The following is a 21272-nucleotide window of genomic DNA, read 5'->3' on the forward strand; positions in this document are numbered from 1 at the left end:
ATATGAAAACACTTTTGAAAATTACAGACAAATGGGAATATGTTACAACATCCATTCTTTACCTCCAAAGGGGCCAAATGAGGGTACTGCACATTATGATTTTATAGCACACTTGTCATCCTAATTCTATTTTTCTTAGTCAATGTTAAAATTCCTTTCTTCTCAAGGCATTCACAAACTGATCATGGTTGGGAGAAGACTGGAGACAAGCAGGGTGGTGAGGAAATCAGCTTTGCTCCATCGTTTTCCTACAGTCTATGGAAGCTGAGTTCCTGCATACCCTTCACTCAGCCTCCCCTAATGTTAACATCTTATAGAACGTGCTACATTTGTTTAAACAAAGAAATTTACATTGATACAATCCTATTTACTAACCTGCAGACTTTATTTGGATTTCACCAGTTTTCCCACTAATGTCCTTTTTCTGTTCCAGGATCCAATCTAAGATCCCGTAGGAGGGAATTTTGACACAGCCTAAAAAAACTATTCCCATGGATGAAACTTTTTACTATTGAGTAATGTGTACTAGTAATCCTCCACCGATCCTTGAACCGTACAGGAATTCGGGGATGGAGTGAAGGTCAGGGAAAGATTCAGAAACATCTATTTTACACATTATTTCATCACAAAATAGAAAGTTTTACAACGTGATACAGCTGCATTGAAAATTGTGAGGTCAAGGCTGGGCATGGTGGCTCAAACCTGTAATTTCAACAATTTGGGAGGCTGAGGCGGGTGGATCACTTGATCTCAGGAGTTTGAGACCAGCCTGGGCAAAATGGTGAAACCCCATCTTTACAACAACAAAGGTGTGGGGGTGCACGCCTATAGTCCCAGCTACTGGGGAGGCTGAGGTGGGATGATCACTTGAGTGTGGGAGGTGGAGGTTGCAGTGAGCCAAGACTGTGCCACTGCACTCCAGCCTGGGTGACAGTGAGAGCCTGTCTCAAAAACAAACAAACAAACAAACAAACAAACGTACAACAACAAAACCAAAAAACAAAAAAAAATACGAAGTTAAAATTACAGCTTCCTTCAATCTATAGTGTCAACACATCATATTTTGGCTAGAGAAAACCAGCCAATTTTTCAAAAACCACCTTATTGAGGTATGATTGACATATAAAAAGCTGTACATATTCAGTGCATTCAGTGTGATGAGTTCAAATATTAATTTATCTCAGATCATCGTAAAGTTATAGATACTAGATAGGTTACTGAGAGTTGGAAGTAACACTGATGTATTAACAATAATTCTTTCATCACAGGATACCAGGAGGGCATGGACAATGTCTACGTTGTTCATCATTATATTGCCTAGCAACCTGGTGCAAAGCAGGTACTGAACACATATTTGTTGGCTGAATAAAGACATTTTTCAGGCCATTGCAAAAGGTGAGGTATTTGCATGCATTTTAAAGTATAACCTTTAAAGTAGTTTAAGAAGTGATGATATTATTTTCTAATAAAAATAAATATATAGATCATTTTACATAAAATAACATTCACTTTTACCACTAATATGAACATATTCACAATGCATAAAATTATAGGATGTTATATAATAATACTAAATCTAACAGTGAATACAATTGACTTATTACATGTCAGCATCATTCTGTGTTGGCTGCTGTTATTACTGTCTCTTACTGATGAGGATTGCGAGGCTTCATCAGGGCAAGTTACTCATGGGCAGGGCTGGCATTCTAAATTAGCCAGCCTGACTCCAAAGCCATGCTATTCTGCCTCCTAAGCAACTTAGACTACTCACTGGAAAATCAAGAAGCTCAGAATTATGATTCTACCCAGAAATACAAGATTTCCCTGAAGGATTCTACGGAATTGGAAAATAATGAGGCAATACATTGAACACTACACTGATAGAAAGAATTAATACTCTGTATGAATAGAATCTTGTGTCTATAGCTATGTCAAAACTGTCCTAAGAATTCTTCTGTATTCTTGGTCTACAGATCTGGGAAGATCAAAGAACAGTAGCCACCCAGTTCCTTTCAAATTGACCATACCATGAGCTGGACAGTTCTCCACTGTGGAGCAAAGAGCCAGTAGTTTAAATTCCTTGGGAGCTCTGACTATAAAAAGAGTCTGGGATGAGTAAGTGTTAGAGATTTCCTGCCTCCCTTTGAGAGGAATAGGAAGGCAGGAAAAAGAAAACCTGATTTCTGGAGTGCAGAAGTGGGGAAGTCTGGAGGGGAAGATGTTCACTGTAGATCCCTGTGTTGGTCATCAGTTGCTCTGGCCAGGAAGGCTGCCTCAACTGGGGTCCTGAAAGGTATCTGTCTTCAGCCTTTTCCTTCGAAGGGGAAGAAAATACACACGGGAGTGGGAGCTTTCAAGTATGTATTCATTCAATACGTATTTACCGAGTGCCTGGTGTGTGTCAGGACCAATGCTAGGAATTAGGGTGTCTATAAAGCTGTAAAAGAATGAGGCACATAACAGGGAGTCAATAAATATTTATAAATGAATGCACATAGCATAAAGACCCCCTCATCTCTTAAGGAGGACAGACAAGTTAGCCACTATATTATAATAGAATGGGGAAATTATAAACATAGAACTAAGAGGAACAGAGAGCAGCACAGACAAGGAAATGATTAACGCTGGTGGTGGAACAGAGTGGGGGTGGGGTTGTAGAATGATGGCATTAAAGCCTTAACTAATGGCCTCCCTGTATTCCCATTCTTTGCCCTGTAACTCTGTAGTGTCCTCCTACTCTGACTCTGAGCTCGGCCATGTGACTTGCGTTGGTCAATGGGATGTTAACAAATGTAATGAAACTGTAAGCTTGACAAAACAATGCTAGCCTGTCTCTACTTTCTCTCTTGCTTCTTTGAGATGGCCATCAGAATATGACTGGGCTGACCAGCTGGAGTGGGGTGAGAAACATATGCATGCAACAGACATGAGAAGGAGAGACCAGTTGTCCCAGCAGATCAGTCTTTGACCAGCTGACTCTGAGATACGTGAGGGAGCCCAGCCATTATCAGCAGAGGACCTCCCTGCCCACAGCTGACCACAGACACAAGTGAGCCCACAAAGACGAGAATGGCTCTGTTTACCATAGCCTTATGTGCAGTGAGAAATGCTTATTGTTTTAAGCCATTAAGTGTTATGGTTGCTTATTTCACAGCATTATTGTGGTTATAAACAACTGATATAAACTGTAAGGAAACAGACAATGAAGGCTTCTGAAATGATGGCATATATGAGGTGGGTCTTAGGCATGACTAGGAGGTACAAAGTAAATATAAGGTATTCGTAAGGCTGGCCTACTTATATGGAACCTCTAGATTTTCTAATGAAATGCAAATTAACTTTTTCTGCAGGGGTGTGAATTTTGCTTTTTCCTTTACATTAATATAATCAGTTACTCATAGATTCTCTTATATCTTAGGAGAAAACTTATTTCACTTGCTTATAACACAAAGCTCATGAATTAGTGTAGTTTGAAATGTACCCTAATTTCATTTTGTTTGAATTTTGTAAGGTAATTTTAGAAACCTAGAAGACAACTTCAACACTTGACCCAATGATTCTGAAAGGCCATATGCTTTGTATGTCAACAATGATTATTAAAATACTTAATGCACTGCTGAGTTTCCAAATGCTGAGCCCTTTCCCTGCCAAACAAGGAGGATGCTACACTGTTGGGCGTTTTGAATACAGCAAAGTTCATTTAATATTTTGTGCTCCATGTCTGCTCTAGAAAACACATTTCCAGCCTGAAGCCTGAGGTTAAAACACCAAGGACATAGCCAAGCATAGGCCACTATCAAGAGTCTAATTTTATATGCCTCCAGATGCACTTAAGTGACAAATGTCTTGATTATTATTCCTCTCAACCCTAGATAAGTTATATTCTATTACATAAATATCTTGAGGAGCTCCTGAGGTTTTCAAGGCCCTTTTAAAATTTTCTTCACTCAAATAAATGTACCCTTTATTTCTTAGTTTTATTTCTGTTACCCCACCTATCTTCGCTTATTCTCCAAGTTGTAGGAAATGGTCATTTATTTATTTAGAGATGGAGTCTCGCTCTGTCACCCAGGCTGGAATGCACTGGTGCGATCTTGACTCACTGCAACCGCTGCCTCCTGGGTTCAAGCAATTCTCCTGCCTCGGCCTCCCTCGTAGCTGGGATTACAGGCTTGCGCCACCACGCCTGGCTAATTTTTGTATTTTTAGTAGAGATAGGGTTTCACCATGTTGGCCAGGCTGGTCTTGAACTCGTGACCCCAGAAAATGCGCCCACCTCGGCCTCCCAAAGTGGTGGGATTACAGCTATGAGCCACTGCGCCTGGTCTAATGGCTATGTATTTTAGAGCCTCCTTAGTCTGGGTTCTGTCTTGCTAAGGCCACAGCAATTCCGTTTACCAGAGAAAGGAGCAATGATTTGACTGGCAAAACATCAGGGCACTTCGCTGTACTTAGTCCTTCTAACCTGAAATTCTAACTCTTAGCCCTAAATTGAACAACGCATGGTGAAGCCAAAGCTATTCGTACTTTCAGTTCAATCTGGCTTTTCTATCCAGTGGAAAGGTCTTTATTATTCTACAACCAATAATATGAGAGTAGTTTTGCATTTTTCTAAGAGTTTCATTAACCTTACAAAATAAAACAACAATTCTACTCTCATTTTTATATCTTCTTATAGGAGATAGCTCTGCCCTTAAATCCATTCATTCAGCAAATACTTACTGAGTATCTTCTATATGCTGGTAGCAGTCGGCACAAATGGAATCGATAGTCCATTGTGTATATTTCAGATCAGTGAAGGTGTAACTATGAACTGAGTGAGGTGCTCAGAAGGAAAACCACATAGTCCCTCAAGAAGGATTGACCAAGGAATCTGACCCAGAGGATGTCCTCCGAGGACATGGTGCTCAACCTCTACTCTGAAGGACTAGCATGATTAACTATGCAAGGAGGGAGAGAAGTCCACTGGAGGGAAAGGTGTGTGCAAGGGTCGTGGGGTGGAGGACAATAAGGCAGGTCCTAGAGCTGAGAGTAGGTCAGTGTAGCTGGGTTGCTCAGAACGAGCAGGAGGGTGGGATGAGATGAGGCAGAGAGGTGAGTTGGGGCACATCCTGGAGCAGCGCCTTGTTGGTGTGCTCAGGATTTTAATTTTTATCCTGGAATAGCAGAAAAACACTGGAGGCTTTTAAGCAAGGAAGAGAGAGGATCCTATTTTCAGTTTGAAAGATTACTCACTGCAGTGGGAGATGGACTGAAGGAGAGAGTTGAAGGTAGATAAGAATAGATTTGGGCCGGGCTCAGTGGCTCATGCCTGTAATCTGCACTTTGGGAGGCTGAGGTGGGCGGATCACCTGAGGTCAGGAGTTTGAGACCAGCCTGGCCAACATGGTGAAACCCCATCTCTACTAAAAATACAAAAATTTGCTAGGTGTGGTGGTATGTGCCTTTAATCCCAGCTACTCAGGAGGCTGAGGCAGGAGAATCACTAGAACCTGGAAGGCAGAGGTAGCAGTGAACCGAGATCGCTGCACTGCACTCCAGCCTGGGTGACCGAGCGAGACTCCGTCTCAAAAAAAAAGAATAGATCTGGAGTCAAGAGGAAAGATGTTAGTAGTTTAGATTTGGATAGTGATGCTGGTTATGGAAAATACTGCTGTGATCCAAAAGACACTTAAGAGACAAAGCAGACCCTGATGAGAGGTTGAATGCTGGGGTGTGGAGGATGACTCTTCTGTATCTGACTACCCCAGACTTGATGTTATTGTCTAGCTTGCCTTTCCACCAGCCAGTTCTACTCACATCAACTTCTCATGGACACCTCAGACCACATCAGAAACCTTGGCCTTTTTCCCCAATCAGCTCTAATACTCCTCCGTCATTAACTTGATCTGTTTACCCCTATTTTCCCCTGAGGCAACATCCTGCATTCAGGGCAAATTTTAAGATCACTGAATATATCAATTACTTCTTTTGGCCTTTAATCAGGTGCCACAAGAGAAAGTCTAAGCCAGCCTATCTGAAGCCACTTCAAAAACAGAAGGTCAGGCTGGGTGCAGTGCCACACACTGGTAATCCCAGCACTTTGGGAGGCTGAGGTGGGCAGACTGCATGAGCCCAGGTGTTCAAGACCAGCCTGGGCAACATGGCAAAACCCTATATCTCTACAAAAGATACAAAAATTAGCCAGGCTTGTGGCACCTGCCTGTAGTCCTAGCTACTCAGGGAGTTGAGGTGGGAGGATTGCCTGAGCCCAGGAGGTCGAGGCAGCAGTGAGCTGTGATCACGCCACTGCACTCCAGAAGCAGCCTGGGTGACAGTAAGACCCTGTCTCAAAAACAAACAAACAAACACCCCAAAACAGAAGGTCAGATATTTATTTGGCTTCATTAAAAGAGGATCTTTTCATCCGAGGCTGATGAACCAAGACCTCTCGAGGGCCAAATAACCAAGAATTGTGCTGAATTCCTTTAATTAACACTTCCTTTAATTAACAATTTATGTTACTTCATTTATCATATATGCATCCACGCATGGCAGAAGAAATTTTCATATTTTATTATGCAAAGAAGTCTGTGTAAGTGAATGTGTGTGCACCACACATGTGTGTGGGCAGCCAACAGTAGACTTCAGGATCTATTTTTGGTCTCCCCTCAACGATATTCTTACCTCATTGAAAAAATGTTTCTTCTCAGCATTCCCCTTGAAAACCAGAACAAGACAAGGATACCCTCTCTCAGTACTCCTATTCAACATAACATTGGAAGTCCTAGCTTTGAGCCATCAGGCAAGAAAAGAAAGAAAAGGCACCCAAATAGGAAAAGAGGAAGTCAAACTATCCCTTTTGCAGATAATAATACTCTATACCCAGAAAGCCCCATCATCTCTGCCCAAAGCTTCTTGATCTGATAAACAACTTCAGCAAAGTTTTAAAATATAAAATCAATTGTAAAAAAAATCAGCATTTATATACACCAACAACAACCAAGCTGAAAGCCAAATCAACAATGCAATCCCATTCACAATAGCCACAAAAGGAATAAAACACTGAGGAATACAGCTATCCAGGAAGGTGAAAAATTTCTACAGTGAGAATTACAAAACACTGCTCAGTGAAATCAGAGATGACACAAACAGATGGAAAAATATTCCATGCTCATGGATAGGAAGAATCAATATTGTTAAAATGTCCATACTGCCCAAAGCAATCACAGGTTCAATGCTATTCCTATGAAACTACCAATGACATTCGTTACAGAAGTAGAAAGATCTATTTTAAAATTTCATATAGAACCAAAAAAAGAGCCTAAATAGCCAACGAAATCCTAAGCAAAACGAACAAAGCAGTAGGTATCACATTACCTGACTTCAAACTATACTACAAGGCTGCAGTAACCAAAACAGCATATTGGTGTTATTAATTACCAATAACAGGTAATTATTAATAATGGCCTATCATGAAAAGAAGCTTCAATTTACTTCTTAGGGCTAGATTTCTCTGTGGGCCTATATGCATATAAGGCAAAAGCATGGTACGGGTACAAAAACAGACGCGTAGACCAGTGGAGCAGAATAGAGAGCCCAGAAATAATGCCACACACCTACAACCATGTGATCTTCAACAAAGTCGACAAAAACAAGTAATGGAGAAAGGATTCCCTATTCAATAAATGGTGCTGGGATAACTGGCTAGCCATATGCAGAAGACTGAAACTGGACTCCTTCCTTACACCATACAAAAATATCAACTCAAGATGAATTAAATACTTAAATGAAAAAACTCAAACTATGAAAATATTGAAAGATAACCTGGGACAAACCATTCTGGACGTAGGACCTGGCAAAGATTTCATGACGAAAATGCCAAAAGCAATTGTAACAAAAACAAAAATTGGCAAATGGGATCAAAGTAAACTAAAGAGCTTCTGGACAGCAAAAGAAACTATCAACAGAGTAAACAGACAACTTACAGAATGGGAGAAAATATTTGCAAACTATGCATCTGGCAAAGGTCTAATATCCAGAATCTATAAGTGACTTAAATTTACAAGCAAAAAACAAACCACTTGATTAAAAAACAGGCCAAAACCATAAACAGACACTATTCAAAAGAAGACATGGCCAAGAAGCATATGAAAAAAATGCTCAACATCACTAATCATTAGAGAAATGAAATCAAAACTACAATGAGATACATCTCACACTAGTCAGAAGGGCTATTAAAAAGTCAAAAAATGACAGATGCTGGTGAGGCTGCAGAAAAAAGGAACGTGTATATACTGCTGGTGGGAATATAAATTAGTCAGCCTTTGTGAACAGCAGTTTGGTGAGTTCTCAAAGAACTTAAAACGGAATTACCATTTGACCCAACAATCCCATTATTGGGAATACATCCCAAGGAATGTAAATCATTCTACCATAAAGACACACGCACACATGTGTTCATCACAGCACTATTCATGATAGCAAAGACATGGAATCAACCTAAACACCCACCAGTGGTAGAGTGGATAAAGAAAATGTGGTACATATGTACCACAGCATACTACACAGCCATAAAAAGAAATGAGATCATGTCCTCTGCAGCAACATGGATGGAGATGGAGGTCATTATCCTAAGTGAACTAACACAGGAACAGAAAAACAAATACTGCATGTTCTCACTTAGAGTGGAAGCTAAATATTGAGTACATATAGACACAAAGAAGGGAACAACAGATACCAAGGCCCACTTGAGGGTAGGTGGAGGGTGGGAAGAGGGTGAGGATAAAAAAACTGCCTATCAGCTACTATGCTTATTTCCTTAGTGACAAAATAATCTGTACACCAAACCCCCTGGCATGTAATTTACCTAAATAACAAACCTGCACCTGTACCCCTGAGCCTAAAATAAATGTTAAAAAAAACATTAATCAAACAAAACAATTTTCTTCTCTTTACTTTAATAATGTGGTTTAAATGGGGGGTGGTAAGCCTTTTTACAGGCCAAATTCCACTGACTAGACCAGGGATGGACATCTTTACCCAAGTTGAATTAATCATAATGCACTGTGGTTGGCTAATTCAGTGAACAGCACCTGATCAAAGCTGGGTGAATCAGAGCCCTTCCTTAGGATTTCTGAACCTGGAGCTAGAGTGAAAAAGTCTCCTTCCTTCTCTATTGGCTAAAGCATTAGGGGCAGACAATCTTACCATTTGAACTTCTTGTGGTGTAAGGAACATTGGTCTGAGAGAACAAAGGTGACCTACAAAGAAAAATGGGGGAGAGAGCAGAGAGAGAGAGAGACCGAGAGACTGAGAGACTGAGAGACCTAGTAGCACTAAAGTTTCTGGATCCAGTTGCTTTTCTTATGGTCACATGGGATTTCTAATTAACTCCTCTGCTTGCCTCAATGAATCAAGAGGGCTTTCTGTTTTGTGGAATCTGGATAGCACGGACACAGGCTGCTTACTTTTGCCTTCTTAGCAATTCATATGAAAGGCTCTAAGAAGTTTCATGATAAAGATTTCTTTTTAACTTTGATTACTCCAGTGTTCCTAAAATTTATTTTAGAAACACAGAACCCTTTCCATTTATCAGATACCACCTATTACATGCCATAACATTTGTTTGGGAAATCTCTATTTTACAGAAGAGGAAATCAAGACCCAGATACTCATCTGACAAATAAATATTAGATCCAGACTCAGGTGTATTTGGTTGTGTAATCCATGCTCTTTAAACCATGGGACACAGGGTCACAAATCTACCACCATTGACCACGTGACTGACAGTATTCTGGGATGTGCACAAAATGTTTAGATACCATCTCAAGAACCTCTGGTCAACATTGCTGATCTTATCAGTTTCAAAGTAGGCATAGGGAAACTTCAAGCCACATAGCCTGAACAGAGCTTCTATTATCAGAAATCTTGCTAAGTTTCTTTAGCTCAGGCTTCTCAACACAGTAGAAAGAAATTAGCCCATCAAATTGCCTCAAGTGCACTGTGGTCAGTGGATTCCCTGTTTTTAGGGGAAAAATATGCAGAGAGGGTATCTGTTTATTGTGCACCTTGGAGATGATGCCTCTATTTTATTTTATTATTATTATACTTTAAGTTTTAGGGTACATGTGCACAACGTGCAGGTTTGTTACATATGTATCCATGCGCCATGCTGGTGTGCTGCACCCATTAACTCGTCATTTAGCATTAGGTATATCTCCCTAATGCTATCCCTTCCCCCTCCCCCCACCCCACAGCAGTCCCCGGAGTGTGATGTTCCCCTTCCTGTGTCCATGTGTTCTCATTGTTCAATTCCCACCTATGAGTGAGAACATGCGGTGTTTGGTTTTTTGTCCTTGCGATAGTTTACTGAGAATGATGATTTCCAGTTTCATCCATGTCCCTACAAAGGACATGAACTCCTCATTTTTTGATGCCTCTATTTCCTTCATTATCATACCATCATCTTCATCATCATTATTTTTAAGCAGCTTTGTTGAGCTACAATTTAATTTCAGATGTGCAATTCTATGAATTTTTGAACATATGTATATAGCTATGCAACTACGACCACAATCATGATATAAGACATTCTATATTCCTAAAAGTTCCCGTTGTAGTCAATTCCTTCCCTCAAGTCCCAACTCCTGCCAACTACTAATCTGACTTCTGTCACTATAGATTATATTTGTCTTTCTACAGTTTCATATAAATAGAATTATGCCAAGTAGTCTAGTCTTTTTTGTGGCTGAGTTCTTTCACTCAGCACAATCCTTTCTGAGGTAAGTGTTGTTGCATATATTAGTAGTGTGTTCTTTTTTATTTCTCAAGTAGTATTTAATTGTATGAATATACTGTTATTTGTACATCATTTTTTGGCTATTTTGTTTCCAGTTTTTGGCGATTTTGAGTAAAGCTGTTATAAATATTTGAGCAAAAGTCTTTGTGTAAACACATTTTTCATTTCTCTTTGGTAAATGTCTAAGGGCAGGATTGCTAAATCATATAGTAAGTGTGTGCTTAACTTTATAAGACATTGCCAAACCATTTTCCAAAGTAACTACATCATTTTGTATTCCTACCAGCAATGAATACAAGTTCTATTTGCTCCACATCCTCATTAACATTTGGCATTTTCAGTCTTTTAAATTCGAGCCATTATAGTCATAATTATTGTGATTTTAATTTGCATTTCTCTAATGACTAATGATATTGAACTTCTTTTCATGTCTTATTTGCCACACATATTTTTAGTAATGTGTCTATTCAACTCTTTCACCTATTTTAAAAATGGGTTTATCTTTTTATTACTGAATTTTAAGAGTTCTTTATATGTTCTAAATACAAATTCATTGTCAGACTAAATTTGAAAACATTTTCTTTAAGTCTGAACTTGCCTTTCATTTTCTTAATAGTGCCTTTTGAAATAAAAAAGTTTTAAATTTTGATGAAGTCTGATTTACCAAGTTTTCTTTTATCGTGTGTGTGTGTGTGTGTGTGTGTGTGTGTGTGTGTGTGTGTGGTTTAATGCCTGAACAAACCTTTCCCTAATCTAAGGTCTAAAAGATTGTTTTCCTGCACTTTTTCTTCTAGAAATGTAGCATTTTTAGCTATTACATTTAGACTTGAGATCTGATTCAAGTTCACATTTACACATGGTGTGGGACAAAGATGTAGACTCATTTTGTTTTTCCTCAATACGGATACCCAATAGTCCAAGCACCACTTCTTGAAAAACCGCCTTAACTTGGCTCTTTTGTGTAGATCTATTTCTGGACTTTCTATTATTTTAATCTATATGTCTGTCCTTATACCAATACCACACTGTCTGGATTGCTGTCACTTTACAGTAAGTCTTGAAATCATGTAGTATAAATCTCACTCTTTTGTTCTTGTTTGAAATTGTTTTGCCCATTCCAGGTACATCACATTTCTATACAAATCTTAGGGTCAGCTTGTCAATTTCTACAAAAAAGCCTTTGGGGGGTTATTAGGATTACATTGAATCTACAGATTTATTGGAAACAATTGACATTTTAATATCTTCTGACCCAGGAATGCAGTCTCTCTCTCCATTTATTGGGTTTTTAAATTGTCTTGGCATTTTTTTGGGTAGCTTTTGGTGCACAGGTCTTGCATATATTTTGTTAAATTTATTGTTAAACGTTTCGTATTTTGATGCTATTATAATTTCTAAAAAATTCAATTGCTAATTGTTCATTACTGGAAATATAATTAATTTTTATAACTTAAGCTTGTATACCGTGACCTTGCAAAATTCAACGATTAGCTTTAAAAGTTCTTTTGGAGATTCCTTAGAATTTTCCATAAAAATTCATGTGGATAGATCTATGTACACATGTTGTCTAAGAATAAAGACAGCTTTACTTCTGTTTTAATTTATATGTCTTTTATTTTTCTTGCTGTATTATATTGGCTATGTTAATGTTGAACAGAAGTTTATGTGAGAAAGTATATTTATTTTGTTCCTGATCTTAGGAGGAAACATCAATTCACATATTTAAGTGTACAATTAAATCATTTTCAGTATATTCCCAGAGTTGTGTAATCATCACCAAATCAATTTTAGCACATTTTTATCAATCCAGAAATAAACCCCATCTTCATTTCCTTTTGCTAATATTTTGATAATAATTTTTCTTGTCTATGTTCATGAAGGACATTAGCTTGTAGTTTGCTTTTCTTATAATATCTTTTTCCGGTTTTGCTATTAGGGTAACTCTGCCCTCATAAAATGAACTGGGAAGTGTTCACTCCTCTTTTATTTTTTTGGAAGAGTTTATGTAAAGTTGATATTATTTCTTCCATATATGTTTGGCATGTTTTACGAGTGAAGCCATATAGAACTCAAGTTTCCTTCGTAGAAAGATTTTTAACTACAAATACGATTTATTCATAGATATAGGGCTACCATGTTATTTATTTCTATTTGAGTGAATTTTGGTAACTTGTCTTTAAAGGGATTTGTCCATTTCACTGAGTTATCAAATTTGTTGGCTTAAAGTTGTTCATAATACTTATTATTCTTTTAATGCCTGTACTGTCTATAGTAATGTCCTCCTTAATTCTAAGTATTAATAATTTATGTCTTCTTCCTTTTGTTTCTGACCAATCTGACTATAGGTTATCAATGTTATTGATCTTTTCAAAAGGCCAGCTTTTGATTTCTCTATTGTTTTCTGTTTATGGTTTCATTTGCCCCTGCTCTTAATTACTGTCTTCTGTGTGCTTAGGTTTAATTTGTTCTTTTTTCCTAGTTTCTTAAGATAAAAATTTATATTATTGATTTGAGAACTTCCTTACTTTCTAATATTTAATGGTTTCAATTTCCCTCTAAACATTGCTTTAGCTGTATCCCACACATTTTGATACGTTGTGTCCTCATTTCAATTATTTCAAAATATATTCTCATTTCCCTTGTGACGTCTTCCTTAATCCACAAGTTATTTGGATAAATATTGTTAAATTTCCAATTATTCAGGGGATATTCCAGATATATATTTGTTACTGATTTCTAGTTTAATTCTGTCATAACTAGATTACTTTGCATAATTTTGATTTTTAAAAATTTATTCAGACCTGTTTTATAAACCTAAACACAGTCTATCTTGGTGAATGTTTCATATGCACTTGGAAAGAACATATGCTGTGATGTTGAATGGAACATTCTGTAAATGTCAATGACGTCAAGGTAGCTGACAGTCTTCTATATTCTTATTGATTTCTGTCTATTTCTTCCATTAATTATTGAAAGATGAGTGTTGAAATCTTCAACTATTATTGTAGATTTGTCTATTTTTCCTTTAAGTTCTTATTCTATTTATTTTATTATCAGTTGTATACAACATTGGGATTGTTACACCCTTTTTATAAATTGGCCCTATTATCATTAATAAATATCCTTATTTCTGGTAATAGTCCTTGTGCTGAAGTATGTTTTTACCTGATATTAATAAAGCCACTTCAGATTTCTTTTGATTAGAATTTGCAGGCTATATATTAATCTATCCTTTTGTTTTGAATAAATCTGTTTCTTTACGTTTAAGGTGTGTGCTATGGACAGCATAGAGCTAGATATTGCTTCTGAAAAAATCCAATCTATAACTCACTTTACTCCATTTATATCTATAGAGACTACCATGAGACTTACAAAATATAACAAGAATAAATAGGGTTAGTCTGGTGTTAGATTTAAAACAAACTCATTCTGCTTTGAAATAATCACATTTTTTTTCTAAGTTGCTTATAAACCATCTAGAAGTGATCAGTTCTAGATTTGGTTAAGAACACAGTTTAATTTAGTATATTCAATTTTCAAGTTTTAAAATTCTCTTTTAAAAATAGGACAATATTTTCTTGTTATGCAATTTCTGGCACTTCTGATTTCTCAAATGTCACTGGCAGTATTACTGTGCTTGCATACATGAGTTCTTTCTGAGACATAATTCATCTAAGTCTGGTGACTAAATGTATTTAAATATAACTAGTACATATTTGCTCCTTTCATAAATTGAGCTTCAATTTTTCCCTAAAATCTTTCTATCATTTCCAGTTTAAATATCACTGACAATGGAGGTGAAAGTAAAACAGGGGCTTAGTCGCTTTGCTTTCTTTGCTTTCCTTATTAAGATTAAATCATATAAAATGCACTTTCTGGCTCTATTCACTGTAAAGGTCTACAAATAACGGCTAGCTTAGAAGCAATGAGATCATGGCCTCTGACTATCATGTCCCTCTCTAAGTAACCAGGGCTCCTTGACAAAACTGCTGATTCCAGGACTAGGGAAGGAAATACATAAGATGATTCTGAAATATTCAGTTGTACCAGAAAGCAAAGAAGGCTATTACTGGGGTCATGGCAAAAGGACTAAGGAGTCAACCTAAGAGACTCCCACTAGCCAAAAATGAGACATTGTGAGCCTCAATGAAGTTAATATTGGCAATGATTAAAACACATCGAATATATCTAAGAGTTCATAATAATACTTAAAAACAAGCAAATGAACAAATAGAAAAACAAACAAACAAAACCCTCACTGGGCACCTGTAGAGAATGCTAATGAACCAATTCAACATTTTGATAAAGAAAAAGAAACAAACATTTATCCTGTATATCCTATCAAATTGTCTGTGCTTCAGGATGACCTGATAATTGATGAGGGAAGTTACCCATTGCTGAAGCATTCAAACTAATACATGAAGAAGGAATATAATCTGTTTCCAGTAGCAGGCCTGTCTTTCCAAGGTACTATTTCACACTCACAACAGCCTTGTTGTTATTAAGATGTTTCATAAACCTCGGGCCATTCCAGGTTTTAGTTTTCCTGACACCATTACTTACTTCTTAATTCCCTTCTTCCCTCTCTCCCTCCTCCCAAGCAATATAATTGAACACCTATAGCTCTCAGTGCTGGAGATAAGCAGAGAATAAAGCAAAGTCTTTGCTTTCATGATGGTTATGTTGTAGTGGGTGAAACTGGACAGTAAATAACAAAAGTAAACATATTGTCTGTTAGATGGTGAAAATAAAGCATTGTAAGAAAGATACGAGTGCGGGGTTTGGAGGGGTAGTAGAGGATTCTGTTTCATATGGAATAGTCTTGGAAAGACTTTCTGAGAAGGTGATATTGGAGCAGAGACCTGGAGGAAATGAGGACGCAAACCATACTGATCTCAGGGGGAAGAGGACTCAGCAGAAAGAACAGCGAGCACAAAGGCCCTGGGAATAGAGTACGTGTGGCTTGTTCTAGGAAATGTGGTCAGTCTCTTTAATTATGTATTTCTTTTCCCATCTGTTTTACATGCTTTGTAAGTTCATCAACAAGTAGAGAACATGATCTTTCCTCTTAATCTAACTTAATGGGTGACTGAAAAACTCTGACTTTTGAAAAGGTACCTATGACAATATAAATAGTTGTAGTAATAAGCATCCACAGAAAACTCATTTATATATACATTTTTTCTTTATGTTTTTATAATGAACCTAGTGCACTAGAAATGAATGAGCTTTAAATGTGCATATAAAGTTGTCCCCCCACATTATAGTGTGAGAATTTCCCCCAAGATGGCAAGAAAAAAAATGAAAGCTGGGCGTGGTGGTTCACACCTGTAATCCCAGCACTTTGGGAGTCTGAGGCAGGTGGATCACTTGAGCTCAGGAGTTTGAGACCAGCTTGGGCAACATGGCAAAACCCGGTTTCTACAAAAAAATAAAAAAATCAGCTGGGTGTGGTGGTGAGCACTTATAGTGCTACTCAGGAGGCTGAGGTGGGAGGATCACTTGCACTGTGCTCCAGCCTGGGTGACACAGCCAGACTCTATCTCAAAAAAAAAAGAGAGAGAGAGAGAGACAAATGAGACAATTCATACTCTTTAATGCAGGTAACACAAACACATCCACTCTTAGCAGCATCATTCTACCATTGCGCTGAAGAGAATTACACCTGAATAGTGGGGGAAAGAAACTGAAGAATGAGTAAGACTTTAAAACAAGGCCAGAGAGAAATGCATGTTCCACTGCTAAGAGAAAGAGAGGAATGAGGTGGTTAAACATGGCCTTGGAGACAAAAATTCCACCATCTGGAGGGAAAAAGAGAGAAAGGATCATCTCATGTGCTTGTCAGGTTCAGCACTTGAGGTAAGGAAAATGAGACGGGGCGGAGTGAGAGGTTGAAAAGAATGTGGCGGATAAAGTGGGGAGGAGCACAGAGTGGGCTGGCCAAGGTGATGCTTAACCTTGCTCAAGGAGGGAGCAGGGTAGAGAGATTTCAGGGACAGGGAAGTTGAAGTCAATAAAGAAGCAAAAGGAGAGGAAAAAGAGGGAAGAATCTGTATGGTTAATGCTGTGGCTAAGATGGTTAATCATCAGTATTTTGCCAAAAACAAGGAAGATGTGGTTGTCATTTTACTTCATTTCCTCCTACACATTCATTTTAAACTCTAACAATTCAGTGATAAGAAATAAGCAGTGACAACATTAGGTTTTCCAGCTACATCTCTGCTGAATTTATAGGAGTTTAAATTGAATCATCCAGATAATACTCCCTTTGCATGCATGAAAACTGTTTAAGATAAAGATTTTTTTTATATCCACCTGAATAAACCACAAATACAGCTGACACAATTTCAACTGATTTATAAAAACACGGCATGCAACCTTCATTCAGATACTCATTTTCAGATAATAGTGAAAAAGCCACCAAATTTCTTCCCTACTTGCTCTTCAGAAGTTCAGGTTTATACACGTTCTGATAACAAAACAAAAATCAAACAGGGATTATGGGTTCAAAAGCCACCTAGAAAAACAGAGCACACCAATGCCTCATGGTCATTTTCTAGGAATATATCAAATATTGTACTGGATCAAAATCTCAAAATAATTATCTCAACGATGATTCAGGAGAACTGGGCACTCCTAGCACAATCCACTTTTTGGAGTTTCCAAGGAAGAGAGCTGTGATTCTCCTTTGTTTATTCCCCCTCTCCTGCCTCATCAGTCTTTGGTTCCATAGATGGCAAAGGGGAGAAAAAGGAAGTGAACACTTACGGAGGGCCTCCTGTTTTACAACTGTTTCATTCTGCAACTCCCCTCATTTTACAGAGGAGAAAGCTTAGGTACAAAATACTGTTCCCAAAAGCAAACAGCCAGTGAGTAGAAATGCCAGGACTTGGGTTGGATGTTGTCTCCTCTTGTATGAAACACAAACTTTGCACCCAGGCCCTGCCTCTCTGCCTCAGCCCAGAGGTCTCCTTTCCCACGTTACCTTCCAGGCACCTTTTCCTCCATGCATGCTGAGCTACAGCAGGTCAATCCCATCCACGTGCTTCTGTACTTCCTCTGCCTGAAAAGCCCTCTTCCTTTTTGTCCACATGGTTAATTCTCACTCATCTTTTAAGTTTCCGCTTAAGGGTTTGCTCCTCTGAGAACCTTTTCCTGTAATGCCCCTCAGCAGAGTTAGCAGCTTCTTCCTCTCTGCAGTCAGTGCACTTTGCAGACACCCTTATGAGACAAAACCATGGTAAGTGCCACCTGATCCTGTGTGTGCTCAGCTACCCTCCAGACTCTAAGCTGCACGAAGGGGGAAACCACACGACTCAATTTTCTAAGGCTAGGGCTTTGTGCCTTGTGGGCAGCAGGTATGCACAACAATGAGTAAATGAAGAGATGATAGCAGAATGAGTGAACAAATCACTCCTCAGGCCTTGCTTTTCCCACTACATAGTACTGCTCTTCAAAAGGGCACAACATGCTCTGTTTGCTGAATTACTGTTCAGGCTTTCTGAGATACCATCCCTCATCCTTATCACCACCAAGACCACTTACTGATTAGATGTCAAACATACATGCACATATTCTCATTTGACTTTCACAGTGTATCTACAGCATAATTGTGGTACTGTATTTCTATTTCTCAAAGAAGGAAAGCAGGTTTCGGAAACATTAAGCACTCAATTGGCAGGGGTGGAGCCAGGATGTGAAAGCCCCTGCTCATTTCACTAAACCACTTTACCTCTTCAATTATACCAAATCTCAGAACAGCGAGATTAACTTTATATTACCCAAAATGGAGTGTCAGCACTTCGTCTACTACTCTCTTTCCTTACCACTTTGTTAATTTATTACATGAAAATATTCTAATGTATAAAAAATTTGGTTTTTGGCTTCTTATTTTAAAATACAAACTATTACCCACTATGCAATTACATCCATTGATGTATGATCACAGAGAAAAAGGTCTTCTATTTTGAAGCCCATAGCAAGTCAAAATAAATACAGTCAAAATTATTCACAATGGTGTAGTTTATAATATGTAGATACATTTCAGGTTAATTTGATCAGTTTTTACATTGTCCCAACATTCTTAATGTTTGCTCAGCTGGTGAATTTTTTTTTTTCTGTTTTCTGTTTTTAACTTAAGGAAGCAATTCTGTCATCAGAAAACAGCTAACTGGGTTCACTTCCTCTTTCAGGTCATTAGTGGAAGCATTAGGTCACAAGACTGAGCCCAGCGCACCCTTTTATCAATTTCTCTCTAATCTGAGAAGCACACATTTCAGCAGAAATTCTTCAGTAAAGGTCTACAATATTTTTATCCCACTGGTATTTCCTTTTTTATTACTTTTATTTTTATTAATCTTTCTTTTGATCTATTGCTATGTGAAAAGCTGAAGAATTTGCTTCTGTCTGTCTCTTGGCTGCCTAAGCTAAACCTACTTGTATTTTATAGTACAGTATAGTTTTATTACGCTTATTGATGGCCAGTCACTGTAAGTAAACACAACTCACATCCACAAATCAACCAATAAATTAACAGGTGAACTGATTTGCAGAAAGTGATTCTGTTAGGGAGACAGTATTTATTCACTCTATAGTGGGTCCTGAATAGAGTGAATGGGGAAAAAGATCAGGTCCTTCCCTTTATGGATCCATTATGCTGTCACTGAATTTCCAAAGTGTGGTTGATATTGGTGTTCAGATGCATCTGGAAAGACTGATGCATTAACAGCACTTTCAGCAGTTCCCAGACATCCAGGGCAAATGCAAACTCTGTAATGTGAGCACAGGACCTTCATGATCTGGCCCTGGCCCACTTCTCTACCTCCACCTTTGGCTTCTTTCACATTCTTTTCTCTAGCAAAACTAAACTATGCACAATCTTCCATCTCATCAAGCAGTTTCATCTTTGTAAGTTCCTTCCTTTGTAAGTTCCCAGTGTTCATCCCCTTCCATGTTGTTCCCATTGGTGTCACGTTGTTTCTCCTTCACTGGCCCTTCAAAATTCAGCTTGTGCCATACCTTCTAGGAAGCACATATCTTGATTCCCAAAGTCTGATCTTAGATGCTCCACTTTCAGGCTCTGAAAGCAGTTCGTTATATACCTCTATTACCCCACCAGACACTTATCACATTGAATGGTCACTGTATTTTAATTGACTGTTTTCTACATTCCTCAGGGAGGGTATGGCAGAAACCATATCTTGATGTTGTTGCCCCAGTACTGATAGTAGGTGCTAAAAATGCTAGTCAAATAACTTTTAACCTGGTGCACAGAAATATACACCATCTTGTGCTTTGGGTCTGTAGCTTCTATTTTTATAGTCTGATGACTAACATTCTGTCGCTTGGTGTGGTCTTTTTTTTTTTTTTTTAAAGAAGACATTGCTGCAGTAATTGTGTGCCAAGAAGGAAGCTTGTCCAGCTGCTTCAATTTCCCATTAGTCTAAATCTTTAAAACATTTTCTGTGTTAAGATTTTATATATTGCTGTACCATTTATTTGCTCCTTCCTGCTGGAAATTACCTCATTCTAATTTGCTCTGTTCTGGAAAATGTGGATCCCGGGTTCTTTGTACACACCTGATCCAGTAATGCTTGGTGTCAGTGATGGCTCCTTTTGTCATCATAGGCCTGACAGCATTTCAGCATGATGACCAGGTGCTCTTGTGGTGGAATCTGCTAGCTTTCCACCCAAATCCATTTGCCCTTCTATATTTTTCAGACTCCTCTGAAAACGGTTGTCGCTATGGACAAAGTTCTCTACAATGGAATCTGAGCAGAAGTAACCTGCATCACTTCCAGGCTTGCCCATAAAACTCTTCCATACAGGCTCCTGTATGTGCTTTCTCTTTTTGGGATGACTGAGATGTCCACATCCAGGGAACACAGAAGGGCAAGTTTTAAGGACTGCAAAGCTGTTGTCACCCGAGTCTCTAAATGACTTCTTAGAAGAGAGCCACCCCACCAACCTGGACGCCTGGCTGGGAACACAAAAGAAAAACTTCTGTTGATTTAAGTCATAGACTTGTGGGTGTCTCTTTGTCCCATAACCTAGCCTAGCCTATCCTACCCAGGTGGGGAAGGCTTTAAGAAGAGGCTAAATGACTTAAGATTCTAGCTACAATGCTGGAAGTGGGTTAAAGTCTAACAATCCCATAGACAACTGACAGTGATCCAAAGATTGATTATTTCCATTACTAGTTTGACCATCAACAAGAATGTCATCAACAGCATCAGATGATTACTAAAGTGTTCACAAATTCTCAAAATTCATTTTCATACCACTGCATTTGTAAAGAAATGTTGTATAACAACGATTGAACGGTTTTGCGGGGTTGCTAAATGTGGTGGGATGAATCTGAAAACTGCTAGAAAATTCTTCAGTGTTTTCTTTTAGCATAATTATTAGAACTAAGAAGTCCCAGATGACCCTCTGGTGAACTTCTGGTGCTCTTAGCCTTTTGTTCTAGTTCCCCAAACGAGTTTCCAAATGC

At 38.3% G+C, this 21272-nt stretch overlaps 1 protein-coding gene across 14 annotated transcripts in view; it reads right to left on the reverse strand.

Annotated features, from left to right (window-relative positions):
* Positions 1 to 21272, reverse strand: part of ICA1 (islet cell autoantigen 1) — a 150514-nt gene that overhangs the window by 46164 nt on the left and 83078 nt on the right. The gene's annotated exons all lie outside the window — the stretch shown is intronic.

The sequence above is a fragment of the Nomascus leucogenys genome, chromosome 11 (assembly GCF_006542625.1).
Source record: "Nomascus leucogenys isolate Asia chromosome 11, Asia_NLE_v1, whole genome shotgun sequence".
Classification (NCBI taxonomy): domain Eukaryota; kingdom Metazoa; phylum Chordata; class Mammalia; order Primates; family Hylobatidae; genus Nomascus; species Nomascus leucogenys.